Genomic DNA, 16,802 nt, shown 5'->3' on the forward strand with positions numbered 1-16,802 from the left:
GGGGGAAGATTTTTTCCCTTTTTCACTGTTATATTTTATTTTCTATTTGTTATAGTTTTATAAGATATATACAAAAGCACCTAAATTAGTGTGACTAGTTTTACCACTGCCACTAAAAGTTTCAGACCTAATTAAAATGGTTTAATATCTTATAAATTATAAAAGGTATTTATCTAATTGTTTAAGCTATTATTTTATTTATTTTGGGGCTTTTCATTGCTCTATAAAAATGTGGTTTCTCCACCATAATTACCTATGCATTATTTGGCTCTCTCCAAACATTTTAGTTTTAATATTTGAAAACTATTAGTGTTTGCTTGATTTTGAATTTGAATTCGAATCGGTTTCGAACTAACGCGAGATTAGCAACAGTAATCAAGGTGATTTGGCATCATTAGCAGAGGTTCACTATAGCTTAAATATCTGGGCGTCACAATTCTCCTCCACTACAAGAAATCTCGTCCCGAGATTTAAGAGGCGTAAGGTGGGGAGGTTCTGGTTACAAAATTCTAGAGAGTGTTCTCGGTCTTAGTTGCTCTTGTCGAAGAGGTCGATCCATTACGTTGATGTCTTCATTCCATTGCTTCAGGTCATCATGATGAATTCGGCATCCTTTCCTCGGGAACTCCATCGTACGTACGAAGGACAAGGGGTAACTTCGGAAGAATGGAGCGCTACCATGTGTCGGGGAAACTGATCCACGAACACCTATGGGACCGGCGGACCGAGCCCCTTTCGGTTCGGCGGGGGGCGGAGGTCGCACGAAGAGCAGATCGAGGCGAAGCACACGAGCAGTTTACCCAGCTTCGGAGCTCTCCGGAGAGATAATACTCCTACTACTGCTTGTTTGATTGTATTGTGTTCTTGCTCTAGAGAGCTAAGTGTTTTCTGGCTTCGAAATGATCCGAACTTTCCGAACCAGTCAAACCGAACCCCCCTCTACGTTGCGCATGGGCCTCCTTTTATATGCACAAGGGGTCACCGACAGGTGGCAACGCAGAGAAGGGCAAAAATGTAAAGAGAGAGGTGGTTGGTACAGCTACTTGTACAGTGCTTTCTACCTAACCCTGACGGCAGGGGACAAGGGCATTAAATGCCCGTCTGTGTCGCCCTAACAGTGTAGAAAAGGACCGTCAAGGGCGCCACCGTCCGCCACGATGGCGATCTTGTTAGCATCGCATGCCACCGCTTACCGCTGGCTACACAGCCTTCCGCCACGCGTGCCTGGAAAGGCCCCCAGGACGACACGTTGGTGGATGCGCTGGAGCATGGGCACTGGGTGGCCGCTTGCCGCGGCAAGCGTCTTGCCGCGGTCGTGGTCTTGTCGCGCCCAGAAGCTTGTCGCTCACCGAGCCTTGCCGGGACGCGTGGTGCGTCGCGGCAAGTTCCTTGAGATGCCTCAGTTGGCCTTCCCGGCAAGCTCCTCTTGCCGGGGCCTTGTCCTCTTGACTTGAATACTTTGTTCTTGAATGGCTCCAAAGGAGCCACGGAGTATCTTGGCGGTCACCCGGCAAGCCCTTGCCTCGGGGCGCTGCAACTGCCCGTGCACAAGTTCAGGGTACTAGGGTACCCCTACTCTAGTACACCGACAGGAGCCCTCGGGCCTGGGCCACACATGGTGTCGAGCGCTGTTGGGCCAGGCCCAAAACAGGGCACGGCCACGCGCGGCCCGGGTAAGCGCCGAATCTTGCTCCGTATCCACCGCGCCCTCCCCCAACGGCATGCACTGAACGCGGCATCGTGGGAGAGATCGTGGGGGGTTCTTTATTCGGAAGGGCGAAACGTCCGCCCCCTCCCTCTTTATAAGCAGGGGAAACAGGGGCAGTTTCCCCACTTCGCCGTTTGTTGCTCCAAGTCCAGAAATCTCCGCCGCTCCTCCCTCCTTCTTGAAGCAGAAAGAGAGCAGTGCTCCGCCCCCCGTCGCCACCAGCACCACCAACACCGCCGATCTCCCCTGCCACCTCCGCCATGGCTCCAAAAGCCGACAAGGGGAAGGGCGTGAAGTCGGCCAAGGCGCAGCGGCTCACGGCGCTGCGGAAGGAGCGGGCCATCTTCCCCCCTCAGCTCGGCGCCAAGGAGCTGAGGGAGTATTATTACCTTTTCTGGTCGACGGAGACGCGTGCGCACCCGCGCACGAGGGTACTCCCGGCCACCGCATCGGAGCTGGCTCCAAACGGGTACCCATTCTTCGCGCTATTCTTCTATTGCGGGCTCTGCCCGCCCTTCTCGGAGTTCTTCTGCGATATCATGAACACATACGGGCTCCGCCTCCTAGATTTCACCCCCAACACCGTCCTGACCATGGCAGTTTTCGCACATTTGTGCGAAAACTTTGTCGGAGTCCACCCCAATGTAGCCCTTTTCCGCCACTTCTTCATGCCTCGGGTCGAGAGAGGAGAGCCGCTTGCCGGAGGGATCGCCTGGATCTCAAGAGTCGGCAAGAAGGAAGCGTATCTGGAGGGTGAGCTTCGCAGCAAATGGGAAGAGTGGAGAGCGGAGTGGTGTTGGATTGTTGAGGAGAACCCGCAGCCGTTCACTGCTGTGCGCCAAGCCCCAATAGTACGCGGCAATGATTGGAGCAATGTGGCCCCAGAAGACAACAGGCTGAAGATCGCAGTCACCCGAATCCTCCGCCTTAGGCTTGCCGGGCTCACTGTAGGCGCTGTCGGCGCAGATTTCCTTCGCTGCCGCATTGCCCCCCTGCAAGAGAGAGGGAGACCTGCCTGGGAGTTCAAGAACTCGGCGGACATCATGAGGCTGCCCCCGGGCCTCAACTTCAATTTCACCGTCCTGGAGCTGGATGCAATGCTCCTGGAGCTGTTTAAACGCGACGCTTAGCACCCGTTCCTGTTGCCGAGGAGCGTCGTTCCGCTGTGCAACAATTCTTCACTTGACCGGATCCGCGCGATGATGCCGTTGTGCGATTCTCATGGAATCGCCCCAACTTGGCAAGAGCCGGCGGATGACGTCGTGCGGGTGTTCTTCGACAGCCTGGAGGAAGTGCCGATCCGCGCCGACGAGCAGAAGAGCCTCACCCGTGACACTACCGACGCGGAGCTGCAGCGCATCACCACTAGGGCGGAAGAGGCCGCGGCAGCAGCCGCCGCGGGCGAGTTCGGGTTCACCGAGGCGGAGGCAAAGGCAGCAGAGGTGGCAAGCCTTGCCGAGCGCGAGGAGTTTGCCGGCGAGGAAGATCTTGCCGGCCCCGAAGCTGAGCCGAGCGAGCCCGGCGAGGAAGAGCCCGAGCCTTCAGACAGCTTGCCGCAAGTGGAGCCCTCGGCTGCACAAGGAAGGCGTCTCCGCAGGGCTGGTGATGCAGTGGGGCGGCAGACGGGGCAACAGCCGCCGAGCCGCGCGACACGCTCTACCGCGGCAAACACCGTTGCCGCGGGAGCGCCTCCCGCCGCTGCGGCAACTGGAGCAGGACCTTCCCGGCCCACCGCTGCTGCTCCTGCCAAGCAGACAAGGGAGCCCACTCCTCCGCCTCGCCACACCGGAGGGGAGCCGGACTTCGATCTCTCCGCGCTCAGCTCCAATGATGATGAAGAAGAAGAGTAAGCTTTCTTGCTGTCCTCGTAGTTCTTCAATCTTGTCGCTTTCATTCTGTATCTAACTTGCTTCGATTTGAATCCATTCCTTTTCAGGACGCTGGCCCAGAGAGCGGCGAAGAGGGCCAAGGCCTCGGTGATCGTCATCGAAGATGATCCCACCGTGTCAGCAGGGGGCGTGTCTGAGCCCACCTTGACGGACCTGGCAACCACTCCCCAGAGCAGCCCCCAGCGTAAGTTTATAATTTACTTCCCGCCGTCAGGTGCGCATGGGTGCTCTTTTCTCTTACTGATATCTTGATCATTGGATTTGTGTAGGAGCAGAGCAGCCTCACCAGGAGGGCCCGAAAGCCGCCCCCGAAGCGCCATCTGCTCCGACTACGCCGCCAAGGGTGGAGTCCCCGGCAAGGGAGCGCTCTCCGGCAAGGGAGAACTCTCTGGCAAGGGCCAATTCTCCGGCAAGGGACGACACCAGTGATCCTCCGGCGGCTGAGACCGCGACTGCAGATCCCATCACAGGTAATCCACTTTCCTAAAAACATGCCCTTGGGTTTTTGTTCTTCTGACTTTGTTTTTGCATATTTGCTTGACTTCTCTCCATTCTTCGTTCTTCAGATCCATCCGCCACAGAGCCGATGGAAACCGAAGCCGCTGAAGAAGAGGCCGGCGCTGATGAGCCCGCCAGCGAAGAGGCCGCCAAGGCTGCTGCCACGGAAGCCAGGAGGGATCCGGTGATCGTACTGACGGCCCTGAGGCCGCAGGAGCACCAGGCGCTGCACCGACCGCCGATCCTCCCGCCGCTGCCGCAGAGCCAGACTCCGAGGAGCCCCAGCCCAGCGCCTACTTGAAGGCCGGCGATGGCGTCTTCATCAAGCTCCCCTGGGCTTCAAGCTCCAGGGCGCCGGTCGAGGGAGAAACTTTCGACAGAGAGGTGCTCGCCTCCGCCGGATTGACGCTGGTTGACGCGCCAGCAGCAGCGAGAAGCCCAAAGAGGAGCGGCTGCTGCGGAAGCTGACGTCGCTCTACCGCGCCCGACAAGCCAAGTTGTCCTCCCGAGAAGCGCTTGTCGCGAGGGCGGGAGTCGACATTGAGAAGCGCGCGGAGGAGCTCCGGGATCTCAGGCAGGAAACTCTCCGGAGCTTGGCGGAGGAGCGGGAGCAAGTCGCCAAGGAGAGGAAGGCCTTCCTCCTCGCGAAGGCTGAGGTCGAAGAGCAGCAGCGGTTTGCTGCCGAGAGGTTATCTGCGCGGGAGGGGGAATTGGCGCAGCGCAAGGTGAACCTTGACAGCCACGAGGAGGAGCTTGCCAAGGACTCCAACGCGGATCTTGAGCTGAAGCTGGCCACGCTGACGCAGACGCTGGACGTCGCCAAGGAGCGAGAGGTGGCCTTGTCAGAGAAGATCAAGGCCAACGAGGCGCTGCTGGCGAGCATTGCCGTCACCCAGAACTCGTTCAGGGAGACGGTGGAGCACTGGACGGAGGGTCTGGTGAATATCGCCGCAGTCATCGACGGGGAACTGGCGCAGCTGCGGATGGAGGACTTCGGGTACTCTTCCGACGAGCATCTCCAACCCAGTGCCAAGCTCAGCATGTTCTTCAAGGGCGTGGCGACGGCCCTCCAGCAGCTTCGGGAGAAGATCACAAAGCAGCTGGCCGACGAGTCGCACAAGATTTGCGCGGGAGTTCTTCAGAAGGTGTTGGTGAAGGTGGCTTTCCGCAACCCGGGCCTCAACCTCACAACGTCCTCAGATCCCTGCCGCCCGATGCCGATCTGGAAGCGCTCAAGGCCCTTGTCGCACCCATTGTGGACAAGGTGAGCGAGATCAGGAGGGTTGAGGGTGGTCGCGTAGACTAGGCCGCCCGCTTTATCTTTTTCCTTGTCGCTGTTAATCATGTCATGGGAACAACGTGTTAGAGCTGCGACAAGTTATCTTGTAATATAACTTTATTTTGGATGATGATCACTATGTTATTTCCTTTACTAGATCTCTTGCTTTGTATGTTTTTACCCTACGCTTTTAGGGAACTTGTCAGCGCAGGCACCCGAGCCGCGAGCGCTGAGTGCGGGATGTCAGCAGCCTGCTGGCGGTGCCGCTCCGACAAGAAACCTTGTCGCGACTAGTTGCAGCACACTTAAGTTGTTGAGCGGACTCGAAACAAAGTAAGGGCGCATCTAGCTACGAGTTGGTTCCTCCGCGCACAGTTTTCCATACAAAGCACAGTCGTTCGAGGAAGATAACTTAAAAATTAAAACTAATTGCTCAAACTTTGGCAACTTAGCTTTTCTGTCGTTTGCTTCCCGGCAAGGCGAATCTTCCTTAAACGACGCCTGTTCCACACCATTATCTTCTCCTTCCCCCCGTCAAACTTGTGTGCGAGGGAACCTTCCTTTCCTTTGTTTGAGAAAAAGAAAGAAGAGAAAATATAGATATGGGGCCTTTCGGCTCGTTATTGCTTACCGGGTGTGGGTGCTGCACAAAGTGTCAGATAAGGCATGCAAATGTAGAGTAAAAAGCATGAAATTGACAAGATGTGCGAAGCACATGAGCTTTACTTATGCACGGGATCTGCGCCCGGCTTTGTACAAAGGATTACATGCAACAGCGGCAAGACTTGTACAACAGGTGGTTGCCGGAACAGGTTCCGGCAACCGCACCCTACGGGTAAAACTTACGAAGATGCTCAATGTTCCAGGAGTTTCTCACCGGAAAGCCATCTTCGGTCTCCAAGCGGACAGCGCCAGGCCTAGTGACTCGTTTCACCCGGTAAGGGCCTTCCCACTTCGGCGTCAACTTGTTGGAATTCTTGGCGGATTGAACGCGCCGAAGAACAAGGTCGCCTTCCTCGAAGCTTCTGGCATTAACTTTGTGGCTATGGTAGCGGCGCAAAGCTTGCTGGTATCGAGCAGCTCGTACAGCAGCCTGGAGACGATCCTCCTCAAGGAGCAGCGCGTCATCTTGTCGCAGCTGCTCTTGCTCAAGCTCATCATAAGCAAGCACTCGAGGTGACCCATATACGAGTTCCGTGGGGAGAATTGCCTCCGCTCCATAGACTAGAGCGAAAGGCGTCTGGCCAGTGGCTCGATTTGGCGTCGTCCTGATCGACCAAAGAACCACCGGCAGCTCCTCGATCCAGTTTCTTCCGCACCTGCGCAGCCTGTCAAAAGTCCTGGTCTTGAGCCCACGCAGCACTTCAGCATTCGCCCTCTCCGCTTGACCGTTGCTTCTCGGATGAGCAACAGAAGAGAAGCAGACCTTGGCGCCAAGATCTTGGACGTACTGCATGAAGGTGCGGCTCGTGAATTGCGTGCCGTTGTCGGTGATGATCCTGTTAGGGATCCCGAAACGGCAAACAATCGACCTGAAGAACTTGACTGCTGACTATGCTGTCACCTTCCTCACTGGTTCCACTTCCGGCCACTTCGTGAACTTGTCGATTGCAACGTACAAGTATTCAAAGCCCCCGACAGCTCGGGGGAAAGGGCCGAGGATATCGAGCCCCCAGACCGAAAATGGCCAGGATAAAGGGATCGTCTGGAGAGCTTGAGCTGGTTGGTGAATCTTCTTGGAATGGAACTGGCACGCTTCACACTTGGTTACTTGTGCAGTTGCATCCTGGAGGGCTGTCGGCCAAAAGAAACCTTGCCGGAAAGCTTTGCCGGCAAGTGCTCTTGCGCCAATGTGGTGGCCACATATGCCTCCATGTATCTCTGCCAACAGCTTCTGTCCGTCTTCCCGGCAAATACACTTCAATTTCACACCGTTGAGTCTTCTTCTATACAGTATGTTGTCGACAAACTGGTACATACTTGACTGTCGGGCTACTTTTTCCGCTTCTTCTTGCTCTTCGGGAAGTTCTCCTGTCTGAAGGAAACGGACAATCTGCTGTGCCCATGCTGGAGCTTGTGGCTCGATAACAACGACTAAAGGCACATCTGCTGCTGCGGGAACATCCGCTTCTACGGCGAGAACCTGCGGCTCAGCCGGAGCTTGATGTTCCCCGGCAAGCTTGCCGAAACAAAGCTTGTCGGGAGTGTCTGCTTCGACGGAACAAGCACTAAGACTTGCCGGAGCAAACCGCTCCTCAGCATCTTCGGCGTTGATCTTGGGGACTTTCTTGGCGGCGGCTTCGGGAAGCTCTACCGGAAAGTAGTCGCCGGAAATCAACTTTCTCTTCATGCTCTGTCCAGTTGATGGTGTCACGGATGGTTGAGTCAGCTTGAGCACAAAGATCCCTGGCTCCACAGGTAACTTAAGTGCGGTGCACTTTGACAGGCCATCAGCAATGTCATTCTGAGCTCTTGGAACATGTTCCATCTGTAGGCCGTCAAAGTGCTCTTCTAGCTTTGTCACTTCATCAACATAAGCTTCCATCAATGGACTCTGGTAACTCTTTTTTACTTGGCGGACGACAAGCTGTGAGTCTCCCCTGACAATGAGTTTCTTAATCCCAAGGTCTGCCGCGATCCTGAGACCGGCAAGCAAGCCTTCATACTCTGCAGTATTGTTTGTTGCTTGCTCCTTGGGGAAGTGCATCTGGACTACATACTTGAGGTGCTCTCCGGTGGGCGCGACAAGCAGCACGCCCACACCGGCGCCTTGCAGCGAGAAGGCACCATCAAAGTACATCAGCCACTCTTTGCTTGCTTCCTTGACGGGGATGCTCGTCTCTGGAATTTCTTCATCTGGTGTTGGCGTCCACTCTGCTATGAACTCTGCCAATGCTCTGCTTTGGATAGTTGAAGTGCTTTCAAACTTGAGGCCAAAGCTTGACAGTTCTAGTGCCCACTCGACAATCCTGCTTGTTGCTTCTGGATTTTGCAGTATCCTCTTCAACGGAAAGCGAGTGACAACTGTGATCTCATGTGCTTGGAAGTAATGGCACAGCTTTCTCGAGGCCATGAGAAGGCCGAAAAGCAACTTCTGCACTCCAAAGTACCTTGACCTAGCCCCCTGTAAAAGGGAACTGACAAAGTAAACTGGGCACTGCACCATTCTCTTCTGCACCTCCTTATGCGTCTGCGCAGATCCATCTTTGTCGGGACCAGAGCTTGTCGGACCAGAGCTTGCCGGACCAGAGCTTGTCGGACCAGAGCTTGCCGGACCAGAGCTTGCCGGTGAAGCCCCCTGCTTGTCGCTGGATGCATCTGCCGTGGTTGCTGGCTCATCATCTGCCTCCCTCTCCGCCACTAATGCAGCACTAACCACTTGATTGGTTGCCGCTATATACAGCAGCAACTTCTCTTGTGGCCTAGGTGCGACAAGTGTTGGAGCGGAGGAAAGGTATCTCTTCAAGTCCTGCAGCGCAGCCTCCGCTTCCGGAGTCCATTTCATTGGACCTGCATTTTTCAATATTTTGAAAAACGGCAGGGCGCGCTCAGCAGATCTAGAGATAAACCTGCTGAGAGCAGCCACGCAACCGGCAAGTCTTCGTACATCCTTGACGCGCTTTGGTGCTTCAATCTGCTCAATGGCCTTGATCTTGTCGGGATTGGCTTCAATTCCCCACTGAGACACAAAGAACCCGAGAAGCTTGCCGGAGGGGACTCCAAACACGCACTTCTCGGGGTTTAGCTTGAGGTTGATCTTGCGCAGATTCGCAAAGGTTTCATCTAAATCCTGGATCAGGGTTGCTTTGTCCTTGCTCTTGACCACTATGTCATCCATGTAGGCTTCCACATTTCTGTGCATTTGCGGCTCAAAAGCGTGGTGGACTACCCTTGCAAATGTTGAACCAGTATTCTTCAAACCAAAAGGCATCCGCACAAAACAGTATGTGCCACATGGGGTAATGAACGCAGTTTTCTCCTCATCTTCTTCTGCCATGAAGATCTGATGGTATCCTGAGTATGCATCAAGAAATGAAAGCAAGTCACATCCGGCTGTGGAGTCAACAATCTGGTCGATGCGCGGCAAGGGAAATGGGTCTTTGGGACAAGCTTTATTGACATCGGTAAAATCGATACAAAGCCTCCATTTCCCGTTGGCCTTGCGCACGACAACAGGATTGGCCAACCACGTAGGATGGAGCACTCCTCTGACAAGGCCTGCTGCTTCCAACTTCTTGATTTCTTCTGCAATGAATTCTTGACGCTCCATTGCCTGTTTCCTAACTCTCTGCTTGACGGGCCGCGCATGAGGACAGACGGCAAGGTGGTGCTCAATTACTTTCCTGGGAACACCGGGGATGTCAGACGGTTGCCATGCAAACACGTCGACATTCGCCCGCAGGAAAGCAACGAGCGCGCTTTCCTATTTAGGGTCGAGCGTGGCACTGATGGTGAAGGTACCACCAGTGCCGTCCTCCTTGGCGGACACCTTCTTGGTCTTTGGTGGAGCTGCCATTGCCTTCTTACACTTGCCGGTGGAGCTCGATGGTGCGTCCTCGACGGTAGCGCAGCACTCCGAAGAGGTGCGCTTGCCGGAGTGGGCATCAGAACTCTTGCTGGACTTGGTCTTCTTCTTCCCCCCGGGAGCTTCAGCGGCAAGTGACTTGTGATCTGTTTTAGCTGTTGCCTCCCGGTAGATCTTGTCGGCACAGATAAGGGCATCCTTCTTGTCGCCAGGGACAGAGATGACGCTTACCGGGCCTGGCATCTTCAGTACGTTGTATGCATAGTGAGAGGCTGCCATGAATTTGGCAAGCGCTGGACGACCGAGTATCCCATTGTAAGGCAATGGGAAGTTAGCAACGTCAAAAGTGACCCTCTCAGTCTTGAAGTTCAGCTCGCTGCCAAATGTTACCGGCAACGTGATCTTTCCCTTCGGCTTGCTCCTTCCCGGATTGATTCCTTGAAATGTGCCGGTCTCTTCGAGCTCGCTGTCAGGGATCTGGAGTTTCTGGAGCACTGCGTAGGAGATCAGGTTCAAACCGGCCCCGCCGTCAACTAGCATCTTTGTGATCTTGAGGTTGCGGATAGTTGGTGAAACCAACATCGGCAAGCACCCGACCGCAGTTATGCGATCTGGGTGGTCCTCAATATCAAAGATGATAGGCGTGCTGGACCATTTTAGAGGCCTGCGCGACTCGACGGGTGGTTCTGCCACATTGACTTCCCGCACCCATTGTTTGAGCTGGCGGTGTGAAGTATGCAGAGAAGCACCGCCGTCCACGCACAGGACCTCTGTGGCTTTCTGGAACTCCTGCTCATCAGTCTCGTCATCATCCATGTCTTCGTCGTCGTCGTCATCTTCATCCTTGTCGCGGCCGCGGGGAGGTCTATCTCCTTGCCGCTGCTTGGCCTTGCCGTGGCGTCCTCCTCGGTCGGGACGTTTCTTGCCGGATCCTCCAGCACCTTCCTGGGCCTTCTCCTTGTCGCGCCGCTCGTATTCAGCCTTCTGCTGCTCAACAAGCTGCTCGACTTTCTTGCAGCTCTGGAGATCATGGCCCTTGGTGCGGTGGATCTTGCAGTACTGCTTGTTGGTGCCATCCTGCTTGTCGGCGACCGCCACAGCCTCCGCGGCAATCTCCTTGCCGGAGCCACCAGCTTTGGCTTTCTTGGCGCCACCTCCGTTGCCGGACTGCTCGACAACTAGCACCTCTTTGCCTTTCTTCTTTCTGTTATTCCGCCGCCGGTTTTTCCTTGCCGGGGCAGTATCCTCACTGTCAGATCCTCCTGCTCCTATATTCTCTCCGGGGAGTCTCCTCCCTTCCTCAGCACGTGCACACTTGTCAGCTAGAGCATATAGCTCACTGACGTCTCTGATCTTGCACATCGCCATCTCCTCCTACATCCTGCGGTTCCGCACGTTCTGATGGAACGCGCTGATTACCACGGCAGGGTGGATGTCTGGGATGTTGTGTTGTACGTTGCTGAATCTCTCTATGTACTTGCGCAGGGGCTCACCTTCCTTCTGAGCGAGCAGGTGAAGGTCACTCTCTTGGCCATGAGGCTTGTGGGCGCCTGTAAAGGCGCCGACAAACTGATGGCACAAATCAGCCCAGGAGGATATGGAGTTGTCCGGCAAGTGCATGAGCCAGGATCTAACATTAGGCTTGAGAACCAGCGGGAAGTAGTTGGCAAGGATCTTGTCGTCTCTCCCCCCGGCAGCTTGCACCACAATGGTGTAGATGCTGAGGAACTCCGATGGGTGCGTCTTGCCGTCGTACTTCTCCGGTACATCTGGCTTGAAATTTTTCGTGCTGGGCCACTGGACTTGCCGCAGCTCACGAGTGAACGCAGGGCAACCTACCGCGTACGGCAAGTTACCTGGTTCCCCTGGCGCATGCATATCAACAGAGGGCCCAGCGCGCTTGTCGGATTGATGTCGCGCTTCTCTTCGGCGCTCGATGCGAGTACGAGCGTCTTCTTGCTGTCGTTCGTGAAGAACTTGGCGTTGATCGCGACGAGCTCGTGGATCCAACGGTGCGGTGGAGTCGCTGTCGAGGTGGATCCGGCGAGTCGGCGATCTTCGCCTTCGGGGTGGAGAGTGCACGGTGGTTGCACCCCCACCGGTTTCGTTGCCACCGGCTCGTGCCTGGCAGTCCTGCCGCGGCAGCGAAGTATTCGGCTGCCATGGAGTGTCGCCGTTGGCGTAGCCGATGAGACTCTGAATGGTGGCCCTCCATTCGTCGATCTTGTCTGACGTCAGAGGGTAATCCAGGAGCAGCTGAGTTCGCGCTAAAGCTTCCGCTGGAGTGGTGGGCGGCAGTGGCGAACGGTGCGAGGAGCAGGATGTGCTCGGACTCCTAACTATGTTAGAAGGAGCAGTATCCCGTCCAAGCGACCGTGCCTCACTCGTGCCAGCATGTTGGCGTGCATGCTGGTCTTGAGCACCCCGAGACCCACCAGCTTGATCTTGGTCCAACAAGCGTATGGTACTACGAATACCATGACGCTGTCGGTCTTGCGCCTCCTGAGAGGGACGCGGTGGATGCGAAGACACCAATGTTTGTGCAGCCTTGTCCTTGGACCTAGCAGCACCGCGAGCTTCCTCGTCGATGTCTGTTCTTCCACCCGCGTCAACCCCACCACCCGTTTGTTCCGGTGGCGGTGAGATCGACGCGGACGGAGCAGTTGCCTCCGAAGCCTTCTTCTTCGGTGGCATGTTGATGAAGAAAATGAAGATCTAGCTCGTGTGAGCGCCGGATCAGGTTCACACAATTTCGATGCCCCCTACCTGGCGCGCCAAAGATGTCGGGGAAACTGATCCACGAACACCTATGGGACCGGCGGACCGAGCCCCTTTCGGTTCGGCGGGGGGCGGAGGTCGCACGAAGAGCAGATCGAGGCGAAGCACACGAGCAGTTTACCCAGCTTCGGAGCTCTCCGGAGAGATAATACTCCTACTGCTGCTTGTTTGATTGTATTGTGTTCTTGCTCTAGAGAGCTAAGTGTTTTCTGGCTTCGAAATGATCCGAACTTTCCAAACCAGTCGAACCGAACCCCCCTCTACGTTGCGCATGGGCCTCCTTTTATATGCACAAGGGGTCACCGAGAGGTGGCAACGCAGAGAAGGGCAAAAACGTAAAGAGAGAGGTGGTTGGTACAGCTACTTGTATAGTGCTTTCTACCTAACCCTGACGGCAGGGGACAAGGGCATAAATGCCCGTCTGTGTCACCCTAACAGTGTAGAAAGGACCATCAGGGGCGCCACCGTCCGCCACGATGGCGATCTGGTCAGCATCGCATGCCACCGCTTACCGCTGGCTGCACAGCCTTCCGCCACGCGTGCCTGGAAAGGCCCCCAGGACGACATGTTGGTGGATGTGCTGGAGCGTGGGCACTGGGTGGCCGCTTGCCGCGGCAAGCGTCTTGCCGCGGTCGTGGTCTTGTCGCGCCCGGAAGCTTGTCGCTCACCGAGCCTTGCCGGGACGCGTGGTGCGTCGCGGCAAGTTCCTTGAGATGCCTCAGTTGGCCTTCCCGGCAAGCTCCTCTTGCCGGGGCCTTGTCCTCTTGACTTGAATACTTTGTTCTCGAATGGCTCCAAAGGAGCCACGGAGTATCTTGGCGGTCACCCGGCAAGCCCTTGCCTCGGGGCGCTGCAACTGCCCGTGCACAAGTTCGGGGTACTAGGGTACCCCTACTCTAGTACACCGACACCATGTTGCTTATCAGGTAGTTAACATCAGGAAAGGTGGCGGAAAGTAACTCTCGAATTGAAATTTAAGAAATTGCCGTGAGCAAAGTAAGAAGGTGCAAAATAGAAGTTTCAAGCGCATAGGCAATCATTTATTGCCTGAACAAAGTGTAAAAGGGGTTTAAAGCAATGGGAATAAGCATTGCGTCTGATACTAGAATAGATCACTAGGTAGGTGGCCCATGAATTGCATACGAAGTCAAGTGCGAGGAATAAGTTTGACAATAGGGTGTACAAGAGAGTCAGGTTTCGATCCTGTGGAACTGTGGGTTATGGTCCCACCATGTGGGCTAAAAGTAGGAAAGGCGCTGACATCTTGCACGGTTATGATAGCAAGGCATGCCAGCGAATAGCCTGTCAGTTATGTCAGCAACAACATCGGTACCAAGGGCGAGGGACAAAGAGAACCATCATCCTTCTCATTAAATGAGGCAGACCAATAGGAAAATTTCTCATCCATTAGTGGTTACCAGAATGTCATCAACAAATAGTAACAGGGTCTTACTGACAGAGTGGTACAACAAGGTGCTTACCCAAGCAGGGAATTATACTGCTCAGTTAAGTCAGATTACAAGAAAGGTTAAACAAAACAATGGAAAGAGAAATGTGTTTAGACACATATTTCAGGGGCATACCCTTCCCAAGGACAAGTAGATCATGATATCTATGACGGGATATAAAGTAGAAAACCCTTTAGGTAAGGGGATGGCAATTTCATGACATTACCCATACAATGGTGTTTGGATAATTGATAAGGAAAATTTAGCATTGTGCTTCAAGGAACAATTGTTTCTATTGAAAATCGGAGTACCACAGACATGCTTAGAGATAACATTGGCATGGTCTTCCAGCAAAGGACATACTTTGGATACACAAAGGATCCACCAGGAGCAACTCATAGAATAAGTCTTACAATTTCCACATGGAAGAATGGCTAACCTTGCTAAAAAAGGAAACTATAACAATAGGTCCTCCGGGCAGGTGTGCTAGGCATGACATCACCTTATCGGGTCATATAAAGACCAACAGTCTCTTTGAAATATGTTCCAACCATCATATCTGGCCGAGATTCAGATCCAATTGGTGTCAGGATATCCCAGATTTGGGATGCCTGAGAAGAAAAGGCGCGACACAATTTGACGAGATGACATTGTAAGATTCTCGGGAAATGAACTATGGAAGCGAGTTCCGAAACAAGAGTTCATCATTAAACTAAGGAGAGGATGAGGGGGTGGCTGATGGACTCAGCAACAATTCATCGAGATTTCCAAAAAGATGGATTTCCACAATTATGTGAACAAGGAGATAACCTTTGTCAGATCAAATGATATAATGATGTATGCTCGAGGAAAACATCCATGACTAAACATTGGTTGGAGGGTGCACCCAAAATATGGGCTGGGTTGCACGACCAATGTCAGAATGGCGATTTAGCAACTAACACATAAAATTGGAATTATTGTCCATTAATTTCGAAGCAGTAAGCCTGCTAGAAATACTAAAGTCTCACAACCGAGTTCACTTATTGGTATTCCAGTTGGAAGCAACTCGGGGACTAAGAAAATAATGGTGATGGCGAGAAGCATTACTATATCAAGAATCCTTAAGACGTGGTGAAACTCTCTCAACATCATTGACATAAAAGATAGTAATACTTCAAGGTAGATCATAATACATGCTGGATAGCAAATTGCATCCATATCATGAACAAGTTTGTGATGAAGGGAAGGCAATAAAGTTGCCATTGATAACACAAATCATCGAGGGGCAAGGATGATATTACTCATCAAGAATTCGATTGATATTCTGGAAGAGCTCAGAATGTTGATGATGATCACGATACATACGTCGAGAGGTTTCATGAAGATGTAATCGATCAGCAATGACATCAAGGAAAAGCAATGGTGAAGCAAAGGGTTATTGGAACCACGGACACGACACAAACTCGGAATCAAGCTTAATGTTCAAGGCAAAACGATATGACAAGGAAGATCGATGTAAGATTAGCTCATCACCGAAAATTGTGCTCCGAGAAGAAGGGCTAGGTGGCACAGTGAAAATTTGGCACGATAATGATATAGCCGATCAAGCTAGGAATGACTTGAAAGATTTAAACTCGTAAGCAATCAAATTACTTAGAGTTATTGAATCGGAGTGCGAAATCGATTCACTTATCAGTGTTCTAAAGTGAAATAACTCGGAACCCGGGGGAAATCTGAAATCATGAGAAGCAAGACTAGATGAAGACTCATAGGAAGAAATACAGTTCTTTGATATTCTCGAGATACTGGAGGGTATTACTAGAAGGAATATCGACATAGGGGTTGCGGAGATGTATTGATTTAAAGAAGACAAGTACTTTAACATTTTTCGAGAAAGGGGGATCAAAGAAGATCAATATGGTCGGAATCATGATTGCAAAAGACCAGATCCTAGATATAAGATGAACTTATACCAAGGGAATAATTAATATAAGAGAAGCTTCCTTGATATGGTCTACATTGTGTCCATGGGCATGAACACCAATTTCAAGGTCGACTCCCGCTTCTCCAATGCATGACCAACATTCACTACTCTAATAAAAATGATTTCAGTGTGAAAACATACCTGGTGAATTACCAGAGGAGTATGACCCATGAAAACTTTTCAGGTTCACATAGATTAAGGAAGGCATAGGTTCAACCCATCAGGGTATCTTAGAAACATATACCATAAGATTCAAGAGTAAATATCACCAGCTCGAAAGCAGAGCATGGTTGGCCAAATTAGAGAATAGGTTTTACCAATGGTATTATGAATCCAAGTAAAGGCTCACAAAGCTAATGATAATGAAGGACACTGTCGGATAAAAATCCAACAAAGGATCTGGTGGTCCACAAGGGATCTGATATATGCATTGGTACTGAACCAGAAGAAGAAAGAATGCAAGGAGATCAGATGATAGCAACAACTGACTAATTCAAATCCAAATTGCAAAAGAATTATGAATTCCAAGTCAAGGAATCAGAAGCAACTCTCTGATTAGGGGTGGATAAGTTGAATAGCCTTAGGGGTACAATCGACGACAATTTGATTAGTTGAGAACCAGCTCCTGTTCAAAATGATGTCTAATCCAGAAGGATGAATCATAGGATCTGATTGAGGATTGTGAGCATTTGCAACTTATTGAATCAATGG

Source organism: Triticum dicoccoides, chromosome 3B (assembly GCF_002162155.2).
Source record: "Triticum dicoccoides isolate Atlit2015 ecotype Zavitan chromosome 3B, WEW_v2.0, whole genome shotgun sequence".
Taxonomy (NCBI): Eukaryota; Viridiplantae; Streptophyta; class Magnoliopsida; order Poales; family Poaceae; genus Triticum; species Triticum dicoccoides.